Below are 19,615 nucleotides of genomic sequence, written 5' to 3'. Positions count from 1 at the left end.
TCACTACTGTCTTCAGAATCACCATAAAAATTGTCATCCACAACCCCTTTATTACCACCAGCACATTCCACAAACAACTCCAGCTCATAATTGTTAGCAATGGCATAATCAGACAACTCTAATGCACGATTGTCCATAGTAATCTCCTTATACTCACCATCACCACCTTTCCACCATAGCCTCATTGGTTGATCGTCATATCCAAAGTCTTCTTCTAAAATCCTAATTGCTTCAAAGAATGATAACTTGTCAACATCTATATCAATGATACTTCCAGAATTGCTAGTCCCAACATATTGCATCGTAGGGTCTCTTTGAAAGAAACCACTGTGATGCAATTTTAATTTGAAACTCATGTTTGTAATAGAAATAGAAACAATGTTTATCAATTTATTGTCCACCATTAATTAGACCCTAATTGAATCCTAATCAACCTCGATTAAACCCTAAACGAACCCACCTCGAACCCTTCATCATTTCGTACTCGGACCTTAATAAAACTCGAAAAACCCAAATATTTTTTTTTCAACTTCACAAAATAGGGACCACTGCAATGTCGTAATAGAAGACAAAGGGACCACTAAGAAAGGGAAAACAAATAAACAAAAAAAATCACATTACCTGCTATAGTTCGAAGATGACTCATCTCTTGAATGCGACAATATGTACACGTGAAGGAGACTCTCTCATTTTGTTTCCACTTAGTAGATATTACTGTTAACCTCCATAACACTCACAATCAGTCATTACAGAAAGTCACTACCATTACCATGAAGATGAACTCATGTTTTCAAAAAGGGAACATTTTCCAAATTTGAGTCAACTTTTTTTATATAAATTTTATTAGTTAATAAAATATAATAATTTGATTTAAAAAATAATAAATAATGACATATTTTAATTTAAATATGTGTTAAGTGATTAGACTTGATGACGTGACACTTCATCTCAGACGTCATCACTAACATAATGAAACTAATGACAAATACTATGTTAAAACATTAAAAATTTTCAAGTATGTAATTGACAACAAATGAATTTGAAGTAATAATCTAAAAATGATCTATTTTTATGAAAAACATATTTAAATCAAGAATAAAATATCTTAAATATATCAACTATTGAATGAAGTGCTTACGTAATAAATGCCAAAACAAAAGCTTTCCTGATACTAACACAATAGTTGGAGGGGTTCACCACCCTTAAGGCCTTGACAAAACAATACCTTTCTATGCCCGGGCTTGTTAACGAGGTGTCCCATCCCTGCGCTATAGTGTTTTTTTGGGTCCCAATGTGGCCTAGTAATAATTTCAATTAAAAAGAGTAACAAAATTGGACCACTTTTTATATATTTATTTGTGATATCTATGAGGCACATTTCTTCACCAAAAGAAGGTTGAAATGAAACTGTGAGGTGAGGAGAATTCCCATGAATTAAGGTAAGATGAGTGTAAGATGAAGAACATTCTCAAAACCAGCAACCTAGTTGGGAATTCAAGAAGCCCTTGTGAGCTGCACTCAATTTGATTCATAGTCAGCCATAGCCATAGGACGGGTTAAACGGAAGGCTAACATTGAGCCTTCAAATCACGGTCGTGCCACGAACGGCAAGTAAAGCACTAACTTTCAAGTTTGAAAAAATAATAGTATCATTTATTAATAGTTAATAATATTTTAAAAATAAAAATAGTGATGATTTGATAAATAATACACATTCCGATGACAATTATAAGAAAAAAAAGACACACTTTATATTTATTAAAAAAAATTAGTTAATTTCATTAAATTTATCATTTCCAATTATAAAGTAAATATATTTTCTAAACTATTATTCCTTAGGAGTTGCATATCAAATATATAAAAAAAATATTTGACATTCTTAAATAAATAGTATTTCGAAGAGTCTCATTAAATAAATAATAAATAATAAATATTTATTTATATTTGAAATAAATTTTTTTTTATTTATATTCTTTTCGTTCCTAATTACAAGATCTTTTTAAGTAATTCATATCCCTTAAGAAAAAATAATTATCGTATTCAATTTTTAATTATTTGTATTCTCATTCCAAAATTATTCTTTTATTCTCTTTATTTATTTACTTGTTTCTCATTAATATTTAGAGAAAAAATAATTGAGTAATGATATATAGATAAGAAAATTAATACATTTGAAAATCAGAAAAAAATTGTTATAAAAAAGGGTAAACAAATTTTTGAAGAGGATTTTATAATTAGAAACATGAGTATTCGAGACAGGAGGGAATAATAGTTTTATTTATAAGTAACTAAATATTTCTCTTTACTCGAAAAGATTTATTCTTTTAAGATTTGACTCTTCAAAATAAAAAATTATAATTATTGATTGAAAAACTAATGGTTAAAATAAAATATCCAAGTATAATAAAGTATATCATTATTTAAATATCTTTTGTTAAAAAGTTTATATTTAAATATCTTACCATTATTTTTTAATCAATAATTAAATGTCCCACGTTAATTCGTATACTAAACTCATCACTTAAGAGAACAGTGTTCTGATCTCTAATCTCTCTTTAACATTTCCCAAGGAAGAAAATCTATCAAGTAGCAATTCTTCCCTTGGTTAAAATTGAAAATTATTAAGTTAATGCCATTTTTTGTTTGTTTGGTTGGATGGTTATGTGAATGTATTCAGTCGATTTCTTAGATGTTTTTATTATTTTTTCATTTTTTATGTGAAACTATTTTTTTTATTCATGGGAAACAAAAAGAAGAGGATGGCTATTTTTTCAGTTATTGCCATTTTTTATTCATACTGATTTTTTTATTCAGAATCAGATGTTTCATAGGGGTAAGACCCATTACATTAGCCTAAGACATGTTAAAAAGAAAGGATGGACAAGATTTCATAACCTGTACTTCCTTATGAGATGAGGATGGCTATTTTTTTATGGAAAAATTTTAGTGTTAATAGTTAGTTTTTATTAACAGGGTCAATCAAACTTATAATTTTTTTTTATTTTTTTTATCATTTAATCAATCTTATAATTCCTTAGATGAAGATGACTCCTCTTTCTTATGAGATGACAATGGCTATTGCTTCATGTGCTTCCATGTTGCTTCTTGTTCTAGAATATTTATTCCAAAATGTAAAATTATATTCCATATGTACTTTCTTATTTGGTTATATATTTTAAATAAATCATATATTAAATTATTAAGTACATTTTAATTCAATCAATATATATATATATATATATATAATTTAATAAAATAATAATATAAATATATTTAAGAATTAAATTATATTTTTAGCTAACTAAAAAATATAATTTAATTTTTAAATTTATTGAACTCTAAACATTAATCTTAAATGATAAGTCTAGTAATATATTATTGCTATTGGATAATAATTTAAGGATGTGATGATAATAATAGAACATTCTCATCGATGGTTTGATATTGTTGGAGAACAAAGATTTAATGTTGGAAAAAAAGATTAGATGTTGTTAGAGGTGAAATTTCCTTGATTTAGACACGATATATTAAATGAATGTATGTTAAACTCTAAACGTACCAAAAATAATCTAAAATAACCTAAATTTTGATATAATTTTTTTAATTAGACGAATTGTTGATTTGATAGTAAATTCAAGAATCTAACAAGTCTATTAATTAAGTTATAAAGAATAAATAAACTCACAAACTTATAAGAATTAACATGTTTGATAACATAAAAAAAGAATTAAAAAATATGTATTAGATTAATGAATTTAGAATATATAAACTTATTTGGATACCATTTACAAGTCACAGTTTGAAACATCTGATACTGAAATACAAAACCAACATACAAAAACACATTAACCAAGAAAAAGAAAATTAAAGCACCGAAAAAAACAAATACCGAATCACAATAACGAGCACAACGATAGCCACCACGACTGCAATGGAGACAATTATCATCGTAGCAGTTATGTGAAATGTATCGTTGTCATCTCCATTTGACTCTGCATTGGAAAGTCGACGAGGGTTGGAGTGTGTGTCTGTTTCTTCCATCAGACATGAGACCAAGGTGGTGGTAGTAGTAGCTGACAGTGCTGCTGCTACTAAGAACGTACAAAATCAGAATGAAGAATGCATTTGTCGACATTGTTTTGAGTTGAGTGGAGACTGGAAAATGCTTGCTCAATTTATATATTTGAACGACCAATTAAGGGAGAAGCAACGCATGCTAATTGCATATAAGATCATTTTAAATGAGGAAATTAAGATTTTGTAAATGAGGAAAGATTAAGAAATGGGTGTGTGATTACTGCGTCCACAATCCTCTCCGTACGTTTGTGAGGAAAACGGACGACATTTCATTTTCAATCTTTACACATGTATTCTTCAATTGCACAAAATCTACACTCGTGGCTGGGAGTTCAAACAGCCTTACCATCAAATTTTGAGCATCACTTTTGGCAATTTACAAATTCGGTGGCATCTAAAAGTGGTGATCTCATTTGGAAACTGATATGGTGTGTGCTACAGTGGCTAGTATTTGGAATTGGAGGAACTCATGCATCTTCAGAGGCTCATCATTTGATAAAGGAAAGATTCTGGATCAAGCTAGGCTACAAGTATGGTCGTGGATGAAAGGGTGGGATAGAAATTTCAATATTTCTACAACTGCATGGATGGCAATAATAGTATATTAATATTAGAAATAATGTTAATCACCAATTTTTTTTTATTTAGAAATCATCATAATAGTATATTAATAACATTAATTATTTTATTTTTATAAAGAAAATGAAAAAAATATTTTTAATTATCTATATATAAAAATTATCCGGCCACCATTTACAATGAGATGACTTAGATATTAGGTAATGGGTCAATGATAGTGATTTGATTCATATTAATTGCCAATAACTCACATGGTAGCTAAAACTCAGTGGAAGAAATTTAAGATTATATATGGATCTAAATCTGTAGCAATAATATTTTTTTTGTCTGAAACAGGCCATGAGAATTTGTACTATAAATAATGTACTTTTATTGCTGATCATTAAGTGAATTTAATTTCATACTTGTTTTGATTAGTTGTTTAACACGGGTGTTAGATTTGATCATGAGATTAATTATGGCGCCTCTTTGGTTTCTTAGTACTTTTCCAGATTCTAGGAAAAATTTACCTATGGGTTTCTAATTCTACTCCAGGTTGTGTTATAAGTTATAACCATAGCTAGATCATGTTAAAACTTATATTTTGAATGAAGAAGTTCGAAAGGAAACAACACAAGCATCCTTTTCGGAATTCTCTTCGCAGGTAGAGGTTTTGATTAGTAAAAATAGGGGAGAAGTAGTAAAAACAAAAGATCAAATGCAAGTAGTAAAAGAAGAGGTAGAAATGTGGAAGCAAAGAAATATCGAATGCAATAACCATTATGGTAAATATATGAAGTATTGCTAAGAAATTCATTTTGAAAAAGGAGAACAAGACCAATTAAGTAAAAAGAAATGTGATGATCAAGTTATCACTGCTGCTATAGAAGATCCTGCCCTTGTTTGTGATGAGAAAGTTTGTCATGTTGTGTCTAACGATTTAGCTGGATTGTTGACAATCTAAAAGCAAAATCTTCTTAATAGATGTTAACTATTGTATTATAAACATAATTTTGTGAATAACGTTATTTATTTTGATTTAGAACATAGTTAGTAAGACTTTTCATAAATAAATAAATAAAAATACCGATATTGTGAAATTTATGAATATTTTTAGTGACACGAGAAATTAATGACTTTACAATAGTAGTTTTGGATTTTTAAAAAATATATTTAGTTTTTTGTCTATATAAATATATATTTTATATATATGTTCTCGGATCATTTTAAAAACATATGAATATTTTATATAAAATGTAATATTTATATATTTGTTGAACAAAATTTGATTTATATTCTTAGTCCCTCCTAACTTGAAAGTCTAACTCTATCTTACTATATAACAAAAATATATTTTCATTATTTATTGTAAAGTTAGATTTTTTAGCACAACAAACAATAAAAACGTACTTTTGTTAAGAGGTATGGAACCCACATTAAATATTGAAAAATTCTTCTCAAGAAACTAGGCAACAAGCCAAAGTTTTGGAGGATGAAAAATCCTAATGCTAGAGCAAGAAACTAGGCAATAAGGGGGAACAAAAGGATCACAAGATATCTAAGGGGATGTAGGGAGTGAAAGAGGAGTGTGATGAAATTTTTTTTGTTGTTACAGTGAACAAAAAAGAGGGAGTATGCGAGGGAGAGAAGAAGGTTAAGAAAAATTTATTTAAGTAATTTAATTTTAGAAGAAGAAAAGAAGAGTGTACTTAGAAAGAAAGAACAACTGAGGCTAAAACACTGTCCCAATAAGAATTTTTCTATAGGTTTTATTTTTTGTGGGTTCAAATAAATAATTTGGTTTCGTTGCCTTTAGACTTTATTGTTATTATTGTTGTTGCTACTTAATGCATACATGACAATATTTTTCAATTTTTTTTATTTAGGGTCGATTTTAAAATGGGATAAGTCGTAATAAATGTTATGATTTTTGAATTGTAACATCTGTTTCCAATTATTATTATTTTTTAATTGAAGTTGTAAAATTTTTTATGACTTTAGTTTAATTTTTTTATTAATCTTATGACTTTTAAGTCATATTTTTTTTACCTTTAAAGTTTTTTCTTTTAGAATTTTTTCTTTTGTTTTACTTTCAATTTTTTTTAAAATTTTGAATAATTTTATTTATTTAATTATTTGAATATTATTTTTTAATATTATTTTATTTAATATATTTTATATATTTAAAATTTAGATAATTTTTTAATAATGTTATTGAATTTCATTTTTTTAAATGAAATAAAAAAAAAACTAACATAATGTTATTTAATATATGTTTTTGAATATTTATTTTATTTTAAATATTTAAATTTTAAAAAACTAAAATTTTAAAATAAATATTAAAATATTTTCTTACTAATATTAACTTATACTTTATGAAATAATATTATTTATTTTGTATAATTTTTTTTTACTATTAACAGCATCTAATAATTTTGTAATAAAAATAGTTATTAAATTAAAAACAACATAATATATTAATAGGTTTAATTTTTTATTTGGTTTATATAGTTTCACGATTTATACCTTTTTAATTCCTATAGTTTGAAAGTGGTTTTTTTAGTTCCTATAATTTACATTTTAATTTTCTTTTAGTCCTTATGGTTTACAATTTAATTCTTTTTTAGTTCATGTCGTTTGAAAGTGATTTTTATAGTCATTATAATTTGTATTTTAATTCACTTTTAATTCCTATATATTGAAAGTGATATATGTAGTCCTGTACTTTATATTTTAATTCCCTTTTAGTAGTTACCATCAAAATATGAATAATATTATCAATTACAATTAACTATGTAAAAATATTAGCAAGTAATTAATAACTAATCTATCACAAGATAATTTATAATAAAAAATAGTTAATAATTTATAACTAATTTGTAACTAATTATTTTTATATTTTTTTGTAATAAGGATTAAAAGGTAATTAAAATACAAATTATGAGAACTAAAAAGATTACTTTCAAACTATAGGAACTAAAAGATAATTAAAATATAAATCATAAGGACAAAAAAGATCACTTTTAAACTATAAGGACTAAAAGAGAATTAAAATGTAACTTTAGGGACTAAAAAATCATTTTCAAACTATAAGGACTAAAGATATATGAATCATGAAATTATAAAGATCAAATAAGTAATTTAACCTATTAATATAAAATGAACAATACATTAAAGAGAAACATAAAAAATAGAAACTATATTATATTTATTTAATAATTAAATAAATAAAATTATTTAATTTTTAAAAAAAGATTGAAAGCAAAACAAAAGAAAAAAAATTAAAGATTGTAGAAAATTTGATGACTTTAGTTATAAAAAAAATAAGTTATAAGAAAAACTACCACTTATAAACTAAAAGTCATAAATATTACAACTTATCTCATTTTCGATAATAAATTGAAATCGACTTCAAATGAAAAATGGGGGAAAAAAATTGCACCCTTTGCCTAAAAGTCCCTAGAAATGGGGATGAATAAAAGAAAGAGAACACTACAAAAATGGGGATTTTGTGGCAGTTAACGAGAGCCGCTAGAAAATATTGTAATTCTGACAGAAAACTTGACCGCCACGATCGTATACTTTGTTGATGCTAACCATGCCGCATGTCAACTAACACATGTCTCGACTCACGACTCAAAAAAACCAAGGCATCAAATCAAACCCTCAAAAGTTCTCTCTCTCTCTCTCTCTCTCTCTCTCCTTTTATATCATCATGTTCTTGTATTGCCCGAGTCTCCACTGAGAGACCTTGGAGTTTTTACCACCAACGCAAGGCTTCAACCTCCGCTACGAAATGTGAGGCTCGCCGGTTGAAGTACTCTGAAGGATAAGTTCCAAGTGATCGACGCTGATTCCAGAGTGAAGCGCTTTCTTTCTTTCCACCATGGTTTCGCTAGGGTTTTGCCCTCGCTTCGTTTGAACTCTGGACGTTGTTTAGGGTTTAGGTTTTTTCTCTTATGTTCTTGTCTCTGGAACCGAGCACTGAAGGATGTTGTACCACGTTGTACCAAAGTCGAAGTTGTGCGCGGTGCATTGCGCGAACATCAAGTTTTTCTCAGAGTTTGATTTGGCTGCTCTTGCCTTCGATGTCGATTGTAGGAGCATTTCATTCTCCCCGCACTCTCCTCTGTCGATTTTGAATCGCACAATGTCTCCTTCGGCAGAAATTTTAGCATCCAAGTTTGATTAGGGTTTCACTTCCCCCAATTTCGCTTGTAGTCAATTGCGTCGTCGATTGTGCTGATCTTCTCCTCGTTTTTCTTTTGGAGTTCTCTGGTTGATTAAACAAGAATCTGATGAATTTTAACTCAAACACCTTGCTATGAAATTCAAATTCGTGGGAGTGTATCAATAAAATTGAAATTTGTGTGCTACTCTGTGGACCATAACAGAGTTAATTCCTAATTTGTTGATTGCATGTTCAGATGCTGGAAATCATGCTGAGCTAGTTTAATTTTCTTGATGATTTTGGATTTTAATTAATCGATCTATTGATTATGGCATCGTAGTGGATAGAATAATTTTATAACAACAAAAACAACGAAGCCTCTTATTCTACTAGGGAATAGAATAATTATGTTTTAATCCTCATACTTGTTGTATATGCTTGAGGTGACAATTAAGCTAGTCATCTGCTCATTGTGTGACTTTATGCTGATCTTAATGGAAAGAATTTGAAGTTTCATGATATTTGTACTTTTTTAATCCAGGTAACATCCAAGGTAGTGATTATTTAGCTTGGTTTTTATTCCTCGAATCCTCACATCTCAGTATTTAGCTTCATTCTCACATTCAATCAGGTTTTTTCTCTCTCTAGTTAATTCCTTGAATCCTATTATCTTTGTATCATTTTCGTGAGTTTCCCCTAAATCAACTCTTCACTTGATTTGCACAACGTTGCTTCTTCTCTCAAGTTAGTTCGCTGAATCCTTACACTTCTGATCGATATCCTTCACTCTCAAGTATTTTTTGTTGGTTTGTGTTTGTAGTTCCATTGTCGAGGTGCACAAATTCGTGGTGGAAAAATTGATCTCTTCTATCAGGTATTAGCTTTGAATCACAATTATTGAATTCACTACTTCAATTTTTAATCCTCAGTTCAGTTTAGTTTAATTTTTAGTTTGGTTTATTGTTGTAGTTTTACCTTTAATTAGGGGAAGAAAAAGAAAAGGCTATAAACTCAAATTGAATGATAATTTGAGTTAAAGAAACATGCTGCTGTGTGCCAGCTAGCATATCAAGTTAGTAACAAATGCTAGAAAATTAAATAAAGAAGGTTATATGATATGGAAGTTATTTTTTATATTGTTGTAATATTTTTTTATATCTTAAAAAAAGATTTTTATTATTATGTTGATGTTGATGTGAATTGTTTAACAGAGCAGGAAGAAAACAATGACTATTGGTGGTTACTGATTTGATTTCCTATTTTAAAAAAATAAAAATAAAAAGGGGTTTTGTGTCTTTTTATGGCAGGCTTGTGAGCTTGGTTAAACTCAAGAAGTTCACAAAGTTTTGAACACGTGATTTTTTTTCTTAAGATAAATATGCGGACTTCAAAATTAGTATGATATTATTATTTTTGGTTGCTGAAAGAATTGGCTTAAGTGGTGAAGTGTGACACTTGACTACCAGACTTGATTATATATTATTTATGAACTATATATATGTAAAGGCTGATTAGATCTGGAAGTTTTTGTTACTGTTGAGTCTTCAACTATTTTCTTGAAAAGAATTACAAAGTGAATTTGTATCGAACTTATTGGTACTCTTGACTTTCTTCATTTGTTTTGGTTAAGATGTTTAAGCCTCTTCATTGCCCTCTTGTTGTGTAGTAACTTAAGTTGCTTTGACAGGATTGACACGTCAGGCACATATTTGATTTAACTAGAAATGGGTTCACACTTTGTAATGTACCTAGCTAAGGTGAAAGGTTTGATCATGACTTATTTCAAATCTATTATGCTTACTAAGTTGCCTGAGTATATTCTCATGGGATGAGATATAGTTCCTTCAGCTGTTCAGCTTACTAGCAAAAGTTATTCAAGTCTTCAAGACTACATATATTTGCCAACATACTATATATCTTTCTTTCATAATTCAGTTCCATTATGTCTGGTGCCCTGCTTGTTTCACTGTCCTGGAACCAACCTCCATACTAAATACCATTTGTCTTTTGTTTCAGCCTAATTTTTAATGTATGGTGCAATTCAAAGTTTTCCATGAAACTGAATTTTTTGGTACACTTATGAGATATACTTTGTCTCTTTTCCAGAAAATTCAAAATCAGGACTACCCCGCTCTGTGTGGAGAGGTTGTAAACTTTGTTATTTGATTTATTTCAGTTTTTCCAGCTTCTACATTCTACCCATCCCCAATTTTCCATGACACTCAAACATTTGACAGAGTTTTTGGCTTTAAATGCATTTTTGATACGTTTACAAGATTGTTATGTGTAGATTTATCTTTGTGCTCCAAGGTGCTGTCACCCTCACTAATGTTGCTGGTGTTAGCCAACTACTTAAGGTAATAACTAATAAGTTTACAATTATTAAGTAAATGAAGTTGTTCTGTCAGTATGATCACCAATTTTAGTACATGATGTATCTTTTTTGATAAATGATTATATGATCATGCAAAACTTAATGTGACAGTGATATTGTTAATTAATTACTTTTATTGGTAGATTTTTAAATTCTAACAGCTTTAGTGGACTAATTCCGGCTTCTATTGGTAATCTATCAAAACTTAATTGGTTAGATATAGGTGACAATCAGCTTCAAGGACCCATTCACATATTAAGTGGCAGTACACCATTGATGTTGCCAACAGGTAGAAGTGATCCAGAATGGAAGAAGGCATGGAATGCTCTGTTATCTAGTCACCTTTGTTTTTTTCCTGCCAAGTGACAATGTTAATTCTTTTGATGTTGTAGAACAATCTGAGTTTGTGCAAGTGATTTTTAGTCATGGTTTTTTTACCTTTATCTCTTTATGTATATCTTTGTTGGATACATGGCTTTACCTTTTTTTTTATCTCTCTTATTGAGTTATTGTTCTTTTATTCTTATGAAAGAATATCTTGGGTGCAAAGGATCGATGGAGCCATGAATCATCCTTGATACAACCAGCGCATAAATAAATATTAGAGATTAAAAATTTGATAAAATGATTAAAATTAAAAAATATTTTTTGGTTATTTGTTGGTTTCTAAAACTGCTATAAATAAAAAAGGCAAAAATATATTTTGTGGCGATTTTTAAAACATGAAAAATCCAAAAAAAAATGTGAAAATAAAAATAAAAATGCACATTTATGGTGGTTTTAACCATCACAATTTTTCTGAGGAATTTACTAGCATTCAACTAAAAATTGTGACCGCGACAAATCGATGTCTTTATTTCTAATGGTTAATCTTGATTGTCAGAAATACATTTTGTGGCTATTGTTAATCGTCAAAAATGATTTTTTTAACCTCCACAAATAAATATTTTTTTTAGTGAAAACTTTTTAATTGTTGTTTTATTTTTAATTATGTGTAAACTTTTGATTGAATGTGTTAAAATTGTTTCTATAGAAGACATTTTCAGTATTTAATGGTGAATGTACTTTCATGTTTCCAATATTTTACTTACACTAAAGAATCCTATAGAAGCAACAGATTTACATAAACAACATTTTCTGTTCCCATAATTACTTGAAGTATGTCTGCAGATTTTTGTCCGCAATCCTTGGCGGCATTAGCATACTTTTCTGGAGCCCGAAACCTTAATAAGATGAAAAGATAATTGGGTTGAAGCAAGTGAGTTTTAAACAACATGACCCCTCCTTTCAATCAAAAGATGGTTTTCAAGTGTACAAACAAATGGGGCCTTGATGGGGGCCAAGTGCACCATTTTCCTTGGAAAGGAATCAAACAAAATTCCATTTGAGTGATATATGAGGTACGTGAATTGCTTTGTTATTTGGACAGGGGTACAATATTAACCTATGTTGAGCATTTTTAATTGATAATGCTGTTCAATCTAGTTCTATATGTAAAAGCTTACAACTATTGTCCGGGCTATTTGGGGAAAGATGGTATTCATTCAAGATCATAGTAAGGCAAAAGCTAAACCAGTGTGCGAAAGTGGAAATGATATATTTCTTGTACATTAAAACTCAGAAGGTATTTAGAGAATTATGCTAATTGGAACGAATTGAAACTCTAAATTACAAAAAAATAAATGATTTATTAGACAAGGGAATAAGAAAACTTTTATCCCCACAAAGAGATGAAACAAAAGAAAGTGTTAACAGAGTTAGTGTTTACTTATGCACGCCTTGATTTTATATCAACATGATTTTATATAATTAAAATTTAATGAAGAAAAAACATTTTTTACTACCGCATCTCTAACTTAACTTTTCTCCACTGAAAATGATTTTATTTTTAGTGTGATTAAATATCATACAAAAATCAATTCCATCCTACAAAATCATGGTGGTTAGATCATGAAAAAGTATAACTGATTATTTGTTGTTTTACCTTAGTCATAAATAAATTATTAATTATTTTTCATCATAAAATTAATCCAAACACACATTTTATCAACCAAACATCTGAAATGTGAGCCAAACCAAATTTAACTTTTTTTTTTCTGAATTACCAAATTTAGCTACACTCACCATTTATCATTCAAACCAAATATGCACTTAATGTCCCTTTGTTCATCAACATGCTTTGATGAAGTTTTCTCTCTCTCTTTTAATTTTTATTCAACAAAAGGGGTAAGAAAAGGGTCTCTCAAAAGTCACAAAAACGCTAATAGAATTGAGAGTCGTAAATAATTGGTCCTATTTAATCTACTAGAAACAAAAACACAGTTAAATTGATTGATCCCTCAAATGAGTATTGTTATTATTCATATTTCACACCCCCCATGAGAGAATCAAAAGGACCATCATATTGGGAAAGGAGCAGTACATCTATACATAAAGTGGTCGTTACTTGGATCGTAGACATGCCACAATGATGGTCTTGCATCACTCATATACATATTACATATATCTGCCCTATCATTGCACTCTGTCTCTGCAAGAGTGTGTTTGTGGGTGCTTGTTTGTGTCACAATAAGGGTAGGTTCTCTTTTCTCCATTGCATAACTTTCTCAGCTTAAATTTCGCAAGCACAGCTTTTTGTTGAATGGCATCGCTGCTGTGTGGGGCATCTGGCTCATTATATATGATTCTAGGCACTTAGTGCACTCTAGTAAACAGAAAGGTCACACTCACATGCACGACCAGGGTAGCAGGTAGCTTGCCTGTAATTAGGATTCGTATCTTCAAAAGAAGATAGTGGCAAAAACTAGGTTGTATGTGAGCACAATATGGACTATCTATTTAGATGGACTAAGAAGTTATAATTCAATTGCTTACATGGAAATAAATAAATGTGAGTTTTGTGCATACTCATTCAATAAATAATACAGGCAAGGAAATCAATTTAGGTAGATTTTGTATGAACTTAGTAGTCTCGAAGTTTAAATTTTAGATATATAATTATATTAAATACTTAAAAAAATAATTTTATTGTTCAATAGTTATTTTCAACTCAAATAATTTTTTTTTAAGGTGATAAAGTCTTGTTCTCTAACTATTACTTTTTTCCGACCAAAATCCTAAGAGTGTGTTTGGATGGAAAAATTTAAAATTTTGAGAAATTTTAAATACTTCAATTGAAATTCTTTTATTTTCAAAATTTTGTATTTGGATAAAAAAAATTAAAATTATGAGGATGAAAAAAATGAATGAAAAAAAAAGAAAAAAAATATGGTTGATGTGCTAGTTATACATATTTCTCTATGCTCACATCCGATCAATATTTTAGGAGTTTAGACGGTGTTTCTTGAAGAAGACTGTGAGAAAAGAATTTCAATTTCTCATCTTTGAGAAGGAAATTGAAATTCCAAATTTTTAGTTGTTTAAAATTCTGTTTTAAAATTTCAAAATTTTAAATTCTTCATAAAAAGTATCCAAACAATGAATTTTAAATTATAGAAATTCAAATTCTCCAATAAATTACTTTCCCCAGTTAAAATTCTCTATCCAAACGTACTCTTAATTTTTAAAGGTTAATGTACATGTAACATCCTGGAAATTTCTACCCGGAATTTTTGGAAACGATGTATTTTGAATGATTATATATATATATATATAAGTATTATTCAGTGTATATGTATAGATATGTTCTTGGTAGAAATAGGAATAGTGGGGGCAAGATATGTGGGTTGGACTAATTAAGGGAGAGAAATCCATAACTGGGAGGTTATGGGTTAATTCCTGATTAATTAATTAAAAATCATCGTTTTGCGTGCAACTTAAAATTTAACGAAACCAACCTCTGAACCACGCTCGGGGTTTTATTCTGAGCGTTTTGATATATATATTGCTTGCTTTCGAAAACTGGCCCCAGTGGACGCAGAGAAATGCGAGAAACTGGAATCAGAGAAACGGCACGCAAACCGAGGCAGGATTTTAGCGTTTCAAAGGTCAAATTTTTCTCATTTTTGTGACTGAGTATGGGTCACAGTCAAAAAGAGATAGTGGGCCCTTCTTGCTCCACTCAAATGGAGACATGTGGCATTGCTTGAATAAAATAATAGAAAAAGAGAAAAACCCTTTTTATTTAAAAACCACAAAGCTTTTCTCTCTCTTCACTCAGCCCCCACACTTTTTCAGACAGCTCTCTCTCTCCCTCACGTTGCCATTTTCTCCTCCCTCATTCTCCATTGAAACCCCAACAAAGCTCCAACCTTTGGTACTCATTTCTGCTCCAAATCGCGAAAGGAGAGCATTTTCGGGGTCGTGAAGTGCGTGGCTACGAGTGGGACTTCGAAAATTCAGGTTTGGGTGGACTTCTTTCTCTCTTAAATTTCGTGGGTATGGGGTTTTGGGAGATATGATGGGTGGTTTTGTTAGTTTTCTGCTGTGTGATGATTATTTGTGAAGGAACTTGTTGAAAGCTTGTTGAAATTGCCATGTTTGGATGAGTTAAACATACCCATTCTGTTTTAGGGTTTTGTGATGATGTTTGTGATGTTGTATGCTGAAAAACTGCTCATGGAAAACTGTTAGAGATGAAATGTAGAGTTAACCTAGGGTTGGAAAGTGAGAATGTGATGTTATGAGTGGAAAAAGAGTGAGGCTTTGAGAGTTGGAAGGCTAAGTCTGAATTCTGTGGTAAATGGAGGTTAGAGTGAGTTAATACTAGCTTGAAATGTCATTTAGAACATGTGAGAAAGGTTAGGCTGAGCTAGAGAGAAAAACAAATGACCAAAGTGAACAAAGAGCCATTGCTAGGGCAAATTTGGGTGTTGAAGAGTCAAATTTTGATTCGGTGAGATTTTAGGTGTAAATCCAGTTTGAACAAGTCTAAATGGATGTTATGGACTGGTGTGAGGTGAGAGTTTGCCTCAAATTTACCTCATTCTAAATTTCACTTTTCAAACCTAGAAAACCCATTGAATTGAGGGGTTTTGGACACCTAGATTTTGTGTTGCTGTGGTTTGAAGCTTGACCTTGGTTTAGACATGATTGATACATGATTTGGGACTTGTAGGATTTGATTTTGGCAAGATTGGATGAGGGGAAGTGGGGTTTTCGAAATCTGCATTTTGTGCAGATTTTTGCTGTGAAATTGTGCAGCAGGATTTTGCACAAGTGCAGAAAAATACTAGGCATTTGCTGGTTGTGGAAAGAGCAGTGCAGAATGAGTTCTGGATGTTTGCTAGTAGATCCCAACGGTCAAAATGTAGGCTTATGCACTATAGACTTCCAGTAAAATTTTGGAGTCGATCCAACGGTTAACGAATTGGATCGAAGAAATTGTTACTGTGGTCCTTAAGTGAGAAAAGCTGTGATTTTGGTTGATGTGTTGAGCAGAGTTTTCTACCTTTGCTCTGTTTTGCTTGGCTGTGATAGCTTGTGCTGTTTGATGTTGTTTTACTTGGATGTTGTGGAAGCTTGAGAGGATTGATGGGGACCCGGTGTTGAGAGAAATGAGGATATGGACTACGTGGGAGTACGTGAGCTCAGTTGGAGGTGGGCAACAGGGGATGGTGGGTTTATGCGCGCATTGTGGATGTGGAAAACTTGTTGTGCACCATCGCCCGACCGCCACCTAGTACCACATGTGATGGGTACCCCATAATCCTACAAGCTTGAGATGAGGAAGTGTTGAAGGGTGAAACTTCCTGCTTTTATTGTTGACCACAGAGTGGTACCTGGAGATATGTCGCGGGGGTCAGGAGACCTTGGGGACGTCAGGTGGGGTGCTATTGCCCAAAACCAAGCTTGACCAATCCCGACCCAACCCGGGCATAGTCGGTCAGTGAGAACCTGTGATGTACCTAAACAGGCGAGCTCCTGGCAGTCAACAGATAAAAGGAAAACAAGACCACAAAGCAAGGAGGCTTGTGGTGGCTGGCCAGTTGTGAATTTTGTGTAATATGTGGATTGTGGCCTCTGGTAATCGATTACCAAGGGTGGGTAATCGATTACAAGGCTTAAAATTGAGGACAGGAGGCTAAGATGGTCTCTGGTAATCGATTACCAAGGGGTGTAATCGATTACCAGGCTTGAAAACGAAGTCAGGAAACTTAGGGAGCCTCTGGTAATCGATTACCAGCCTGTGTAATCGATTACACAGAGGAATGGGTCACTGGTAATCGATTACCAGGCATGTGTAATCGATTACACAGTGTAGTATTGCATATTTCATGTCCTGAGGTTGTGTAATTCAAGTTTAGCCTCTGGTAATCGATTACCAAGGTTGTGTAATCGATTACCAGAGATAGAAAGCCTTAAGATACTCCTTTTAACGTCATGTAGTGGTTATGAGATGCATTGTGTGCAGCGCAGTTAGATTCTTGTGAAAGAGTCTACCCCTCTCTTTTCTTTCTTGTAGATCGTGATGGCGGCGCAGCTAATCCGTGATCGAGTAGAGATGGAGTGCCTAGGGGGAACTTGGGAGACCCTCGAAGGCAACACGAGGTGCCGACTTTGGGGCACCATTCGGTTCACGGCTACTTCTTTGGTGCATCCAGATGAACCTGCACGGACGCTTCAGCGCACGGTGGAGTGGACAGTTCCATGGATTAGTTTTATATATTTTTGAGGGTGGGTGTATCTAGAACTGACTGTTAGGTTTACTCTTTTGTTTTTTGTATGGGTAGACCTGATGTATAGGAATTTGATAATTGTATACATGTGGCTGAAGCCACCACTATGGACACCTTTGCTCTGGATGACACTATATATTTTGTAAAAACTCCCATATTTTGGACAGCTTTAAAACGATGAATGCATTTATAATCGATCTTGTTATTTGAAAAGAAAGCATTAGCAAATTTATTTGTAAAAGAGTTTATCGACTGTATTTTATTCTTTTATTTTCACGTGACGACCTAAAGTAATGGCTGGTACGTTCTTTCTTTTGAAAAAGCAAAATAGTTTAGAGATTATGAGCAGTGAGAAAGAAATGACTCCGAACAGAGTTGTGAACTGGCCATTCAGGACTTTGTAGTGAGGATTTTCCTTCGAAAACTTGTCTTAGTGAAAAGGGAAAGAAATGAAAAAGAAAAGAAAAAAAAATTACCATGGTTTTTATTAATTAAATCATTACTATTAAACCAGTCATTATTTTGGGGACGCCACAGTACACACCTTAAGAAATTTTTAATACTATTCACAAACTACATATTTAGTCTAAAATACCTTCATTTGATGTCTATGATGAAAGTAGCTGTGGAATCTAGGTCATGTTAAATGGGGTATATGCGGAAGAAAATAACTAATGAGTTGAAATATGTACAAGATCAATAATTTTAGAAAAAAAAAAAGAAAGAAATTAAAACATCAAGAGTTTTGTTCTAAAGGGAGTAACGTTTTAAGTAAGTGTAATCTAGCAATTATAGTTGAATCTGATGGTACAAAATTTAAAAATTATTAAATAATATTGTAATAATTCATTAACTAATAAAAAAAGTTAACTATGAGTAATTTAAGTACATGTTTGATTTCTCATCCAGAATGTTAAGCACAAAGTCAAGTAAAAAACAATTAAAAAATACAACTATTACTTACGTTTCCAAACACGCTGTGAAACTTAAGTAGAGCACAGTATAACAACCAATGTGATGTAAGCACGGAGTAAAAGTAAGAATAATAAAAGGTACCATCACAGCTAATGAAGTTGTCCAGGCATCACCCGGGTCACATATTCCTGGCTGTTTATTATTTACCACGTTTTCCCAAGCTAGAGTATCTCTAGAAAGTTTGGACATATCTCCCATGGTGACCCTTCTCAGATTCGCTTGACATTTTAGTGAAACACTTGATGATTTCATTACTTAGTGCTACTGCATTTTCCAAAAATAGATAAAGTAAAATATTTTCATGCCCAAATTTTGTACCCTATCTAGCCATTTAGATGGCCATCGATCTTTTTATGTCACTTACTAACATGATAATATATATAATAAAAAAAATACAAAAGCAACTATTAACTTCACAATCTTTATATACTGTAGTCTATAGAGTCTATATTATAGTAGTCTACATGGATCTTAGGTTCAAACCCCAATCTATTTTGTATCTTTCTTTCTTTTAACGTAACATTGTTGTGATACTTGATATAAACGATGCAAGTCTGATTTTGATGAGTGGCCTTCAATGTTGGGATCTCTTAATTTTTTTTTTATTTTTTATTATGGTAAATGCTACCAAGTGTTCTAAAGATATTGATTAAGGAAAGAAAAAGATGAAAAATTTTATATGAATGCATAAAATTGTGTTGTTTATAATTTTTTTACATTCTCTTATGATTTTCACAATAAATGTATATTTTTTTAATTTTTTAACCAATATTTTAAAGACAAGGATTAGTCATACTCATTTTCTAAAAAAGTGCACGTAATGGTGACTCAATTGGAGGCTCC

The 19,615-nt window shown here is 31.0% G+C and overlaps 1 long non-coding RNA gene across 1 annotated transcript; it reads left to right on the top strand.

Moving 5' to 3' along the window:
* Positions 1-8,064: 8,064 nt before the first annotated feature.
* Positions 8,065-11,617, top strand: LOC102660578 (uncharacterized). Its single transcript, XR_001389179.3, has 6 exons — positions 8,065-9,437; positions 9,627-9,680; positions 10,494-10,563; positions 10,913-10,951; positions 11,097-11,163; positions 11,398-11,617. It is a non-coding gene; the product is annotated as an uncharacterized lncRNA (long non-coding RNA).
* Positions 11,618-19,615: the final 7,998 nt, after the last annotated feature.

The sequence above is a fragment of the Glycine max genome, chromosome 7, assembly GCF_000004515.6.
Source record: "Glycine max cultivar Williams 82 chromosome 7, Glycine_max_v4.0, whole genome shotgun sequence".
NCBI lineage: Eukaryota > Viridiplantae > Streptophyta > Magnoliopsida > Fabales > Fabaceae > Glycine > Glycine max.
The sequence above is the reverse complement of the archived record's forward strand: the minus strand, read 5'-3'. Positions and strand labels throughout refer to the sequence as shown.